Below are 13,928 nucleotides of genomic sequence, written 5' to 3' on the forward strand. Positions count from 1 at the left end.
AATGAACTCAAAGCGAAATATACAACGCGCAATGGCTGAGAAGGTAGTACGTAGACCTCTCAATCTCACTACTCTGGGTTTGAATCTGAGTGGTCATGGGTGTCCGTCTTGCGTTTGTCTCACTGCTGTGGGCTTATCAATTGCACAGCGTTAAGTGTGATGATAGTAAAATTAAAGCACAGTCTGACTGTGTGGATGCCCTATACTCCACAAGGAGTGAACAGGAAGACTAAAAACTGCGTACGCAGAACGTTGCAATGGCCGAGCATTCCTTCGGACAGGAAGACCAACTTGTCTATCTACATGCCCTACTCTCGAAGGACGGAAACGAAAAACACGAAATCCAAAGGCGGGTTACTAGTTCTCATAAAACATTTTATGCGGTCCTTCCCTTAATGAGATCGAAAAAAGTACACAGACGCAATAAACTACTCATCTACAAGATATTATAATAATTTGTCCCGTGCCTCTGTATGGATGCCAGACGTTGACCTTGATAGAAATATGGGAAAAGCGGATCGATATCTTCGAGAGAAAATTCCTCCAAAAGGGGCGTTTGGAAGGAGGTGCCTGACGAACCAAACACAATTATTAATTGTATGGATTATTCGACGACCCACCAGCATCGACACTAGTCGAAATCCGTAAACTGAAATGTGCTGGCCACATTGAAGGAATGGACGGGGGAAGGGTTTCGAAACGAGTGCTGGAAGACAGTGCCGATGGTAACCGACCAAAAGCGAAGTCAAAGAACCGTTGGACGAACTCAGTGAACGCAGATTACAGATCAATTATAAGATTTTCCAACTGGAGGATACGGTCTTTGGATGGATATAATTGGGGATGATGCATCCAGGGGTCCAAAGCGCGATTTGGACTGTAGTCCCATCGATGGAAGGTAAAACCAAACCTTGTTAAAATCGGCTGTCAGTTGTTCTGTCTGTCTACTTTCGGTAGCACGTTTTAGTTTCGACGTTTACTGGGAATGCGAAGAGTGACCAGAAAATAAATTGCCCAAAAATCTGCCTCAAAATACCCTCCATACCGATCTACTCAAATTAAGTTATAATAGTATCTTTTTAGGAAATTGGCTATAAACCCCCTATAAGTTTTCCCTATAATCATAAAAAGTAGTAATGTGACGGTTGCGGTGTTTTAAAAAGCTCTTACTTCAGGATGATAAGCCTAGTTTTTAAAATGCAGTTGTTCAAATTGTTTTAACTGACAATTTGAACTGAACAGTTCAACTGTACTGTTTAACCTCTATGCAGGTATTTACATCTCAGTTCAACTAAACTATTCTGTCAGTTAAAATTGTACGTTTATTGTCGGCCTAAAGCTTTGCGGCTCATCCGATCAATGTAACTAGTAACTATTATTGTCAACGTCAATTTAGTCAAGGAGAAAGCTACTTACAAAATCACATTTTCTTCCTCTTGTGATAACATAGTCTGAGCATATATTAGTAAAGGGGCTGGTTCGTTCACTAGTACTATTATTGGAACTGACAGATTGTTTGAGCCTCACTCACTCACTCCTAAAAATTAAAGTAACTGGATTTTATAACAACCTTCAAACAACATTATATAATAATAATAATTTTTCACATTACATTGAAGGACAGTTGTTTATATGAGCCGATATCTAGCTTAGTAAAAATTATCCTTGTTGAATACTTAATGCGCATATTGTATATGTTTAAGATATAAAAGTAAACTATAGCAATTAAATTCTATTGAAGTTGAAAGATATCCCTGAGCTATAGTTACCAGTCATCAATTCATCCGAGAAACCAACTTGTTGCGAGCACGATGTTTGTTATTTTTTTTTTTTAAACCGCACACTTGATTGTTTTTCCAGCCCTTTGTAGGAAAAAGTTACAGACGGATCCCTTCCGCTATGCGTAGGGACTCTATTACTTTCAAACATAAAAAAGTTCTGTCAAGGTTTTTCTAATGTAAATGTTATGTTGTCCAAACAGTCCAAAGTTCGAAAATAAATTTCCGTTAAAAGAATGTACAATCTACTGGCACGTTGATTTATGTAAGGTAACCGGAAAACACAACAAACATGGAAACCCATTTACTCGCCCTTCCTAGAATTTGGGAAAATGAATTTAGATGATCTCTAACTACAGGTAAAAGTAAAAGGTAGTAGAAGCCAAGTAAATTTCAAAATATTTAATCTATTCTAAATTAAGTTCTATGGTTAGGTAATCATTTTCATAGGCTTTTCATTTCTTCAGATACCTTATGGTAGACGCCATAGCAATATCCTCCAGAAATTGAAAAACAAAACTAGAACTTTTTCTGGCTTCAGCGATGTGGTTTTACTCACCATTCGACCCTTTCTGTAATTATTTCCTTTTGCACGTAGTTTAAAGCGATTCATTTGTGATATTAAGTAATTTGATTCGCAATTTAAAGTTAATTTATTTGAGGAATCGAAGAACAGAAACAAAAAGCGTTGAAAAGGGAATGAATCCCCCACAAGGTAAGTTTCTAAAAGGACCATTCTGCATCGAAATGGAACAATAGATGAATAATGCAACGTATTTTAAATAGGATAAAATGCGGAGTAAGTCGATTTACCTGAAAGAAGAACAAAACTGCAATCGAATATGGGAGGGATTTAATTTTAATAGCTTCTCTACAGCGGAGTAGAAAGGGAGAGAGAACAAATTAAATGTAATCGAATTCAAGGACAAATTTACGAAAAACATATCTCATCCGTTCAAAGAGTAGAAGAGAAATTGTATTTTTTAACATAATATGTACCCAATAGCGGAATAAGAATCATCCAAAATGTTTATTGTTTGTAACGTAGAATTTATTTCACTATAATATCACCATTCAATAAAAAAATCCAGAGCCCTACCATCTTTGTATATGGTCAACATATGTACATATATATATGTATGTAATCTTCTTCTTCATCCCATTCAGAAGTGAAGTCGGCTACTGTTGGCAGGTTACGCCATTTTGTTCTGTCAAAGGTCTGATCTGGATGCCAATGCAAGTTTTCCATGATCGGTGAAACCCCATATTGGCTATCAATATTCTCATTTCGGATATGATCATGAAATATTACACGACTGACCCAACGCAACATTTTCGTCCCTATTACCGCGAAATGCGGTTCATTCTCCTTTATAGTCGGCTAACACTCAGAACCATAAAGGACGACAGGATGAACGACACTGAGGTACATTTTCTACTTGAGATTTGCGTCGGTACGTCAATCACAATGAATGGCAGCTGCGAAGCGCTACTTCATCCAAGCTACGGTAATATTATATAGCAATTTCATAAGGCAGTTCTGGCTAATAGCAAGCTCCACGTATGAGAGGTTTGGTGTATTTCTTTTATAAAAACATTTGAATAGTCATTTCTTCCATTAGTACTTAGTACGTAATATATATGCAGATATTATGTCAGAATATCCACTTTCACCTGCCACTGATATTCAAAGTTTTAGAATTTACACTGAAGCGACAACTTTGACCTACTATAACTTTGTTAGTAATAGCTCCATGTCCATCGAACGTGAAATCAAGCTCTATATCATAGCCCATATTGCTGCAAAATATTATGATTCTAGGATGAACTTAAGGGGGTTCTGCAGTCAATGACTGAAAATTACAATAATATACTCTTATCAACTGTATTTGAACAGATATTAGTATGGAGAGGATTTCGAAGCCTAGGCACCGTAAAGTGGCACTTTTGCAAAAAAAAACTGTGCATCGCCTCTCTTGCATGCATAAATGAAATGTTTTCGAAATCTCAAGAATTTCACTGTTGATTTCTGAATTGCTGTCGATATCAATGCTAGAAGAAGATTCAACTGCTTCTGGCCAGATTTTACGCCAGGCTTTGTTCATTGTGCCCCTAGTTACCTCTTTCCACGAAGCTTCCATATTTTTATCATAATAGCCTTGAAAATATCAAAATTTTTCCAGATTTCTTTAATTGACAATTGCCTATCCTTATCCAAAGCTATTATATCGTCTAAACGTTCCACCAACTGCCTGAAAGTTCGACGCAGATGGTATGCTTTAAAGCTAGCAATTACACCTTCGTCCATGGGATACAGCAGGGAAGTGGTATTTGGCGGTAGGAAGACCACTTTCCTATTTTCATCGCTTTGTTGAGGAGCATTATCGACTAATAGCAAAACCTTGTGCGATAAGCTGTTGTTCCTACAGTATTGTTTGACTCCTGGACAAAATTCATTTCTAAACCAGTCAGTGAATAATGTCGAAGTTACCCAAGCCTTTTTATTATGTCTCCAAATAGCTGGCAGCGAGGTTTTCGAAATATTTTTTAAGGCCCTTGAATTTTCCGAATGGTAGACCGGTAGAAGCTTCAGTTTGAAATCGCCAGCGGCATTTTCGGCCAAAACAGTGTAAGTCTGGTGTTGTAGCTTTTCCTTGGAAATAAATGTGCATGATGGTAAACGCTTTCAGTAAAGTCCTGTCTCATCGACATTAAAAACTTGTCGCTTAAAATATGAAGGTCCATTTAAAAAGTTTTTTAACAAGATGTATACGTTAATTTCTTATTCGAAATAAGACCAATATCGTATTAGGCGTCCTTTAGTCTTTAGTTCTACTGCCAACATTCAAATAAACCTAACGAGGCTTCTTGTATTTATGTGTCAGATAATTATGTACGTAGTTGAATGGATTTCAATCAAACTTTCAGGCTTTTTTTGAACAGATTACTTACATGCAATGGATCCTCATCCAGCGTTATCTAAAAATGTAATTACCTAACTCGCTCTCAATGTTCACCTAAGAATAATCTTCAAATATCCTTCCGTTTTCATGTAAATTTGCAAACCAACCATCATCATCATTATCATTAACAGCGCAACAACCGGTATGTCTTAATAAGGAACTCCAGGCATCCCGGTTTTGCGCCGAGGTCCACCAATTCGATATCCCTAAAAGCTGTTTAGCGTTCCGGCCTACGTCATCGCTCTACATCAGGCAGGGTCTGCCCCGTCTTCTTTTTCTACCATAGATATTGCCTCTAATAGACTTTCCGGGCTGGATCATCCACCTCCATACAGATTAAGCGACCCGTCCACCTCACCCCGTTGAGCCAAATTTGACCCATATGCAGATTTCGTCGTTATATAGGCTACGGAATCGTCCATCCTGATGCAGGGGGCTAAAAATTCTTCGGAGAATTCTTCTCCCTAACGAGGCCAAGAGTTCGCAATTCTTCTTACTAAGAACCCAAGTTTCCGAGCAATATATGAGGACTGGCAAGATTATTGTCTTGTACAGTAAGAGCTTTGACCCTATGATGAGACGTTTCGAGCGCAACAGTTTTTATAAGCTGAAATAGACTCTGTTGGTTGCAAACAACCGTGCGCGGATTTCATCACCGTAGCTGTTAGCCTGGTCAGTCTTATCAATTTCGTCGAGGTGCTGAATTCTCTCATGGCCGTGTACAGTTTTACCCTAGTTATGCTATCTCTGATCTGTTACTGATTTTCCTAGAGTGAAGCCTCTTGAGTATGGGGCTATTCGGTCTAGCAAGATAGAGGAGAATATCTTATAGATGGTACTCACCAACGTGATACCTCTATAATTGCTGCACTGTGTGATATCTCTCTTTTTATGTATGAGACAGATAATGCTTCGTTGCCAGTCGTCAGGAGTTAATTCACTGTCCCATACCTTCAGCACAAATGATGAATCACTTGGTGTAACTGGTCGCCTCCATATTTAACTAATTCGACTATAATTTCATCGGCACCTGGCGACTTATGATTTTTAAGACGATGAATTGCACGTACTGTTTCTCCTACACTTGGTGGTGGCAGTATTTATTCGTCGTCTTCAGTTGGCGGGACCTCCAACTTGTGGCGCGGCAGGATTCGCAGCATTTGAAATTTATTTCGAATGTTGCGAGTGCGAGCGAATAGATGGCGCGGATCTATCCACTTTGCGTAGCACGCCACGGGAGTGGAAGATCGGAGTAAAGTGTGCCATGAGTTTGAAAAAACGAATTAAAAAAATATTCCTGATGTCAATTAGAAAATTTTGTGAAGGGAGTTGAAAAATAGAATTAGAAAGTTTTGTTATAAATAAATAAAATGAAAAGTTAAAATGTAATAACCAAAATATAAATGTTGTTGAAACTATAAGTTAAATATACTAATTTTGAACAACTAAAAATAATAAAACTAATCAAGTTTTGTCAACTTAATTGGTGACCCCGATATGTAAAAAAACGACAAATTATCCGCCATCGCCGCCATTAGTGAAGTTCTATTGACGACAAAATTCGTCCGAGCAACACGGCAGTAATAGAACTTCCAAACACCGAGAAGTCTATCAAGAACATCAGTAGACCGTACGGCAAGTGATTTTCACGCGTTCGCATCTACAGTTGAGTGTGGAGTGCCGTTGTAAACATCACGAAAACGTGTCGCATCTCCACATCCCGAGTCGGAGCAGAGGCAAGAAAAAACGCGAGAAAACCTTCTCTACACAGTGTACTGTGCGACACACGTCGGACCCTCTCCAGAAGTAGATTTTCACGCGACTTCCCGTACGCACGCCCTCCTGCACAACACCTTTCACGCACCGGACTAGTCATCATTGTCACAACGATCAACAACAGCAGCAAACGGCTGTCCCCGTCGCCGCCACCGCTGCCGTCCACAGTCGCCGCAACCAGCATCACCGCTATCAGGCAGACACCGAAGACCCCGCCACCGTCGCTGCAGCAGAAGCCGCCACCACCGCCGCCGCCTTCACATCAACGCCGTCTTCAACAAACGAACGGCCCCGGCACCGCCAACGCCGCAGCTACAGCCGACAAACTCGACCAGCACCGCCGTCGAGGAAGTGAAATTATTATTCATTTATATATAATATTTATTTATTTATTCAGTTAAAAAAAAAATAGTAATAAAAAAAAATTGAAATCGCTGCAAGAGACGGCGTGCAGGTGTTTACCATCGCGAGTCCTCCATTCTCATTGGTGGTGTTTTTGGTCTGCGCTGGATAGCGTCCGCTTCGTTTTTTCTCGTTTCGTGCGTGCATTTGTGGGTGCGGCCTGCTGTGTCGGTGTAAAGTTCACCGCGTTTCAGTATAAACTCACCGCGTTTGCATCTCAATCTCGTACTTTTCGTGAAACAAGATGTCTTTTGACAATAAAGACACGGCAGGCCCATCGGACCCGCAAGTGACCGCCCTCGCCGTACGCGTTCCTCCGTTTTGGCGGCGGAACCCCGAACTGTGGTTCGTGCATTTGGAAGCACAGTTCCAAATGTCCGGCATCACATCGGACGCTACCCGTTTCAACTACGCGGTGGTCGGCCTGGACGAAGAGTCCATACTTCTGGTGTCCGACGTGGTGAAGTCGACATCGTATGTGCAGCTCAAGAGCGAGTTGATCAGGCGCCTGTCGGCAAGCGAGTCGGCAAAATTAGACCACTTGCTGGCAGGTTTAACCTTAGGTGATCGAACTCCCAGCCAATTGCTTCGTGAAATGAGGCAATTGGGTGGGAGTAAGATCGGCGAAGACCTGATCAAGTCGCTCTGGCTGCGTCGGCTCCCGGAGGGCACTCAGGCGATCCTCGCTTGCGTCTCCGGTTCCTTGGAGGAACTGGCAGCGACGGCCGACCAGGTTCAGGAGGTGTACGTACGCCCAACCTTGGCGGCCGTTCAACCACCGTCGGATGAGGTGGGTGAATTGAGGCGCGAGATTGCTGCATTAACAGCCAGTATGGCCGAGATGCGGGCGACGTTGGACGCTCAGCGTTCGGGCGCCAGATCGCGAGCACGCTCGCGGTCTGCCATCCGAAAAGGGCGATCAGGTAGCAGGTCGTCAAGACAGTCCACGGACCCAGGGATTTGCTGGTACCACCGCAGATTCGGGGATAAAGCGACAAGATGTACGCTACCGTGTAGATTCTCTCCTACCGCAAAAAACTAGGTCCGCGGGGGGTCTTGGCGGCGGCCACCCAGAACGCAGCACCACGTCGCCTAACTATTTTCGACCCCCTCAGCAGGCGCAACTACCTCGTCGACACGGGTGCGGAGGTTTCGGTTCTTCCCGTACCCCAGCATCATCAACTTTTCCCTCAACCGCTCAAACTTGCGGCAGCAAATTCCTCCCGCATCAATACTTACGGATATAGGCAAGTGGACGTGAGTCTTGGCTTGCGTAGGACGTTTTCGTGGCGTTTCATCCTGGCGGATGTCAGCTTCCCCATACTAGGCGCAGACTTCCTGTGTCACTATGGATTGCTGGTGGACTTGCAAAACAAGTCTCTTATAGATTCCACGACCAACCTTAATACGTCGGGACATATGGTATCTCACCCAGGCAATAATCTTTCCGTTCTTTTAGAAGACATTACCGACTCTCGTGTTCGGGCACTTCTCCAAAAGTTCAGCCAGATTACTACCAACTGTAGTCTCTCCAAACCAGTGAAGCACAATGTGCAGCACCACATTATCACTACTGGTTCCCCGATCTTCTCGAAGGTGCGTCCTCTTCCTTCTCAGAAACTGGCAATTGCACGGAAAGAGTTTGAACAACTCGTTCAACAGGGTATCTGCAGGCCCTCAAACAGCTGTTGGTCTTCCCCACTGCATATGGTCCCTAAGCCAAACGGCGAATGGCGCCCATGTGGGGATTACAGAAGGCTAAATGCACAGACTGTTCCTGACCGATATCCAATTCCACTCATCCACGACTTTGCGCATCACCTCGCAAATTGCCGCATCTTTTCGACCTTGGACTTAACCAAGGCTTATCACCAAATTCCAGTAGCTCCTGAAGACATTCCAAAGACGGCAATATGCACACCCTTTGGACTCTTCGAGTTCACCCGAATGACTTTCGGATTGTGCAATGCGGCGCAAACCTTTCAAAGGTTCATTCACTCAGTCCTGCGAAACCTCGAATTCTGTTTCGTATATTTGGATGATGTTTTGGTCGCTTCTTCCACTGAGTCTGAGCACTTAGCCCATCTCGAGTGCATTTTTCAACGTCTCCTTGAGGCCGGTTTAGTCCTAAACGTTGAGAAATGCAAATTCCTTCAACAACAGGTGAGATTCCTCGGCCATTTTATTTCCCCTGAAGGAATACAGCCCGACCCAGACAAGGTGCAAGCGATAACTAGCTTCCCGCGTCCAAAGACAGTGAGGGAGTTGAGGAGGTTCTTGGGCATGCTAAACTTCTACCGTCGTTTCCTGCCCAAGGCCGCCCATCTCCAGTCCATTTTGAACGCGTACTTGTCTGGCCCCAAAACTAAGGACACACGAGAGATCGTGTGGTCTGAAGAGGCTATCTGCGCGTTTGACAAATCTCGTCAACAACTGGCTGACGCTACACTCTTGGCATTCCCTCTGCAAGATGCACCCCTAGCCGTTTTTGTTGATGCCTCTGACATCGCAGTAGGTGCTGCCCTTCACCAAAAGGTGGACCAAGTTTGGCAGCCGTTGAGCTTCTTCTCGAAGCAGTTGAATCCCGCTCAACGGAACTACAGCACCTACGATCGCGAACTGCTCGCCGCATACCTGTCCATCAAATACTTCCGTTTCTCCCTAGAAGGCAGGCCGTTCACAGTGTTCACGGACCATAAGCCTCTCACGTTCGCTTTGAAACAGAAGCCCGACAAAGCGTCCCCTCGTCAGCTTCGACACCTGAGCTTCATAAGCCAGTTTACGTCGGACATCCAGCACGTGTCCGGGAAGGACAACATTGTTGCTGACGCTTTGTCTCGTGTCTCCGAAGTTAACATCCCCGCCTCACTCGATTTCTCGGCTATTGCCAAGGCGCAAGTGGATGACGCAGCACTTCAGAGCCTCATGTCCAACTCCAAATACAAATTTCGGGAGTTGCCCATCTTCGGCTCAAACCTCTCGCTCTGCTGCGAAGACTCGGAAAAGGGACCTCGGCCATACATTCCGGCCACATTTCGCAAGGAAGTGTTCCACGCAGTTCACGACTTGGCGCACCCCGGCATCAGGACAACAAACCGGTTAGTCACCGGAAAATACTTCTGGCCCTCCATGAACAAGGATATTAATTCCTGGGCCAGAGAGTGCATCGCATGCCAAAAGTGTAAAGTCTCCAGGCATGTTATGAAAGAAGTGGGCTCATTCCCCCGCACTACCAAGCGTTTCCACACCATACACCTCGACATAATAGGGCCTTTGCGAGACTCGCACAGTTATAAGTATTGCCTCACAATCATCGACAGGTTCACGCGGTGGCCTGAGGCAATACCTCTGAAAGACATTACGGCGCAATCATGTGCTGAAGCCCTCTGTCGAGAGTGGATACCTCGCTTTGGCGTCCCTGCAGTGGTCATCACTGACCAGGGAATGCAATTTGAGTCCACCCTTTTCTCCGAGTTAGGCAAACTCCTTGGTTTTAAACGCCAGCGGACTACGGCATACCACCCACAATCCAATGGGATGTTGGAACGTTGGCACCGGACGCTGAAAGCCGCCATTATGGCACGCGACGACCCGTCCTGGACTCAAGTCTTGCCTCTCGTCCTACTCGGCCTTCGTACAACCCGCCGAGAGGAATTTGCTGCCAGCCCCGCGGAGCTGGTTTACGGGGAGAACCCAAGACTCCCAAGCGATCCGGTCTTCGACAAGAGATCGGGTCTCACGGAGTCGGGGTTGGTGCGTCTGCTGAGGGACAATCTCCGGCGCATCAAGGCGCCACCACCCACTCGACACTCGTCCATACCTGCTTGTTCGCCCAAGGAACTGGACACATGCACGCATGTGCTGATCAGAACGGATGCCGTCCGGAAGCCGCTGCAGCCTCCATATGAGGGCCCGTACCGCGTTCTCGAGCGAGGAGAACATTTCTTCCAGCTCGAGATCGGTGGTCACAAAAAGGCGGTCTCTTTGTCCAGGCTGAAACCCGCGTGCGCCCCGAAGCAACGTCGTGTCCGCTTTGCAGATTAACGGCGAACGAAGTTCGGGGATCAGTCGCTGAAACCCCTAGGTTTCATCTGGGGGCGGAGTGATGTGGCGCGGCAGGATTCGCAGCATTTGAAATTTATTTCGAATGTTGCGAGTGCGAGCGAATAGATGGCGCGGATCTATCCACTTTGCGTAGCACGCCACGGGAGTGGAAGATCGGAGTAAAGTGTGCCATGAGTTTGAAAAAACGAATTAAAAAAATATTCCTGATGTCAATTAGAAAATTTTGTGAAGGGAGTTGAAAAATAGAATTAGAAAGTTTTGTTATAAATAAATAAAATGAAAAGTTAAAATGTAATAACCAAAATATAAATGTTGTTGAAACTATAAGTTAAATATACTAATTTTGAACAACTAAAAATAATAAAACTAATCAAGTTTTGTCAACTTAAAACTCGCCGATGTTCTAGTTGTTCAGTAGTTCATCAAAGTACTCAACCCATCGCTCTAATATGCTTATTCTGTCGGAAATCAGATTTCCCTCTTTGTCTCGGCAGGAGGAGAATCGAGGTGTATAAGGCTTCATCCTGCTGGCTTGTTGGTAAAACTTGCGCGCCTGGTGCGGTTGCTCCCTGTATTTTTCTAGTTCACAGATCGGTTGGTTCTCGCCGGCTTCCTTCTTCCGTTTGTGAAGTCGTTTCTCCGCTCGGCGGAGTTTGAGATAAATCTCTGCACGTGCCCGCGTTCTTTGAGAATGCAACATTACTCGTATGCGGCACTCTTCCATTCCGTACCTAGCTTACATTCATCGTCAAACCAGCTGTTCCGACTTTTTTTGCGGCTGGGGTCAAGTATCTTTGTGGCCGTATCAATGATAACGTTCTTCAGGTGGTTGTGAAAATCATTTGTGGATGCTTCATCTCCAGGACCTTTGTTGACTGCGGTTATTGCGGCATTCATTTCCCTTTTATAGGTGTCGCGGAGGGCTGTATTGTAAATGGCTTTAGTATTCATATCACCTGATTGTCAGAGGGGATTTCAGATGGTGTCGTAATTCGAGCTCGAAGCACTATGCCAACGAGATAGTGATCCCAGCCTATATTTGCCCCCTAAATGTTCTGAAATTCATCAAGGCTGAGAGGTGGCGGCGTTTAATCAGCATGTGGTCAATTTGGTTGAAAATAGTCCCGCCTGGAGAGGCTCCACGTATCTTTGTGAACCGCTTTCCGCCCAAAGCAGGTACTTCTAACAATCATTTCGTGCGATACTGCTAACTGAATAATCCACAATCCGACTGTTGGAATCTTCAAGTATGATAGGGTTTAATCAACTGCCTCGTAGAAGGTATCCTTCTCCGACTCTGCACTCTCCTGTGTAGGGGCGTGAAAGTTTATGAGGCTTATATTTCCAAACTTGCCTCGCAAACGCAGAATGGATAGCCTTTCGCTGATATTTTCCATGCCGATAACTTACTACAAGCACATGGCTTACTGGGTGACCGCTATAATATATGGTGTAGCGACTATTCTCCAGGAAACCGGTCCCTGTCTATCGCATCTCTTTCAACGCTGTTACATCAGCTTTATATTGGGGCAAGGTATCGGCTAGCTGCTTAGCAGCATTCGGTCTGTACAGAGAACGCACGTTCCATGAGAAAATGCACAAATCGTTAATCCGTTGTCGTTGCCGGATTCGTCGTTGTAAAATCCATCCTGTCCGAGGCTCCTTTCGTGGCTTCGTAATATCGGTTTTCCGTGTAGGGTTATCAGCCCTACCCAACCCCCACCCTGGAGGACCAGTTGGTGCAATTTGTCTCGTTTTTAGACGCGGGAGACTCGCTTTCATGCTTCTCCGTCTGCAGTTCTTCATTAAGAAATAACTCCCAGCGTTCACCACGTGGAGTTGGAGATAGGGTTTGGTAGTAGAGCTGTTGGTTCAGCAGGCGTTTCTCAGGTTTTATGCTCCATCGTTGGTATCAATCCACGTTTCGCCCTGGGACCTATACTACCCATTGACCGCCAACCAATCATAATAGACCAAAATAATTTGTTCAGATAGTTCCCCCTGTTCACAACCATCGAAGTTTGTTCACGTGCACCAAATTCTTCCCTTTCAAATATGTTATTACGTAACTAAGGATCCGGGAAACAAGGAATCAATAAAACACGTTCACACCTTTCAAATACTTCTAATAATTGAAAACACCGACCACTTGTGTGAACATTCAGAGCTATATTCAATAGTTATGTCCCAACGGCGCCAATAATTAGAATTTTAACTTGAACAAATTATGCACATCGCCTCCAAGCGGACGAACTCCGAGAATGAAAGTGTGTAGAGTTAAAAACATGTATGCACATAGTGCTAAAAATTGTGTGATAAGTCGAAGCAAAAACGGGTTAACTCGAAGCATGCCCCTTAATTTTTCGAGTATTATATATCAAAAATGATATAAGTCTAAGTGTGATAAGCCCAGGTATATCTGTTTTTTTCATACTTTTTGATTGCTCAGCCTTATGATTCATTTCAATACTTCTCCTCCCTCACTCCACCTCTTCTAATCATAAAATGCTGATATTTTCATGGATTTTAGATGGAAATAACCTCTGACTCTTCTTTTTTCACCCCCTAGGATCCCCAAAAATGTTTATCGCAGGACACAGTCTTTGGTTAATTGGCATTCTTTACTGTCAAATGAGCAAATTAGACAAAATTTATCGATTTCACCTCAATTTCGGCTAAAATAGGGGTGTGACAGGGATGGAGGGTGATGGAAAAAAATGGAGGTCATATCCTAATTCAGCCACCTAAAATTAGTAAAGATCACCCATCAGAGTGTCTGTCCAATTTTTTTCCATTTTTTGTTGACCAGTGTTACTAGGGAGGGTGTGAAAATTACGATTTTTTGAATCGATTGTAATAAGGTTTTAATTATAATAATAATCGTTGGCGTAACAATTCAATTGCATCAGGGCCTTAAAGTGTGTTGGAGCGCTTCATTCAAGAC

General features: G+C 44.0%; 1 long non-coding RNA gene across 1 annotated transcript; it reads left to right on the forward strand.

The window, feature by feature from the left end:
• The first annotated feature begins 1,632 nt into the window (after positions 1–1,632).
• Positions 1,633–2,876, forward strand: LOC119652703. Its single transcript, XR_005249582.1, has 2 exons — positions 1,633–2,493; positions 2,565–2,876. It is a non-coding gene; the product is annotated as an uncharacterized LOC119652703 (long non-coding RNA).
• The last annotated feature ends 11,052 nt before the right edge of the window (positions 2,877–13,928 follow it).

This window comes from Hermetia illucens, chromosome 3, assembly GCF_905115235.1.
Source record: "Hermetia illucens chromosome 3, iHerIll2.2.curated.20191125, whole genome shotgun sequence".
Taxonomy (NCBI): Eukaryota; Metazoa; Arthropoda; class Insecta; order Diptera; family Stratiomyidae; genus Hermetia; species Hermetia illucens.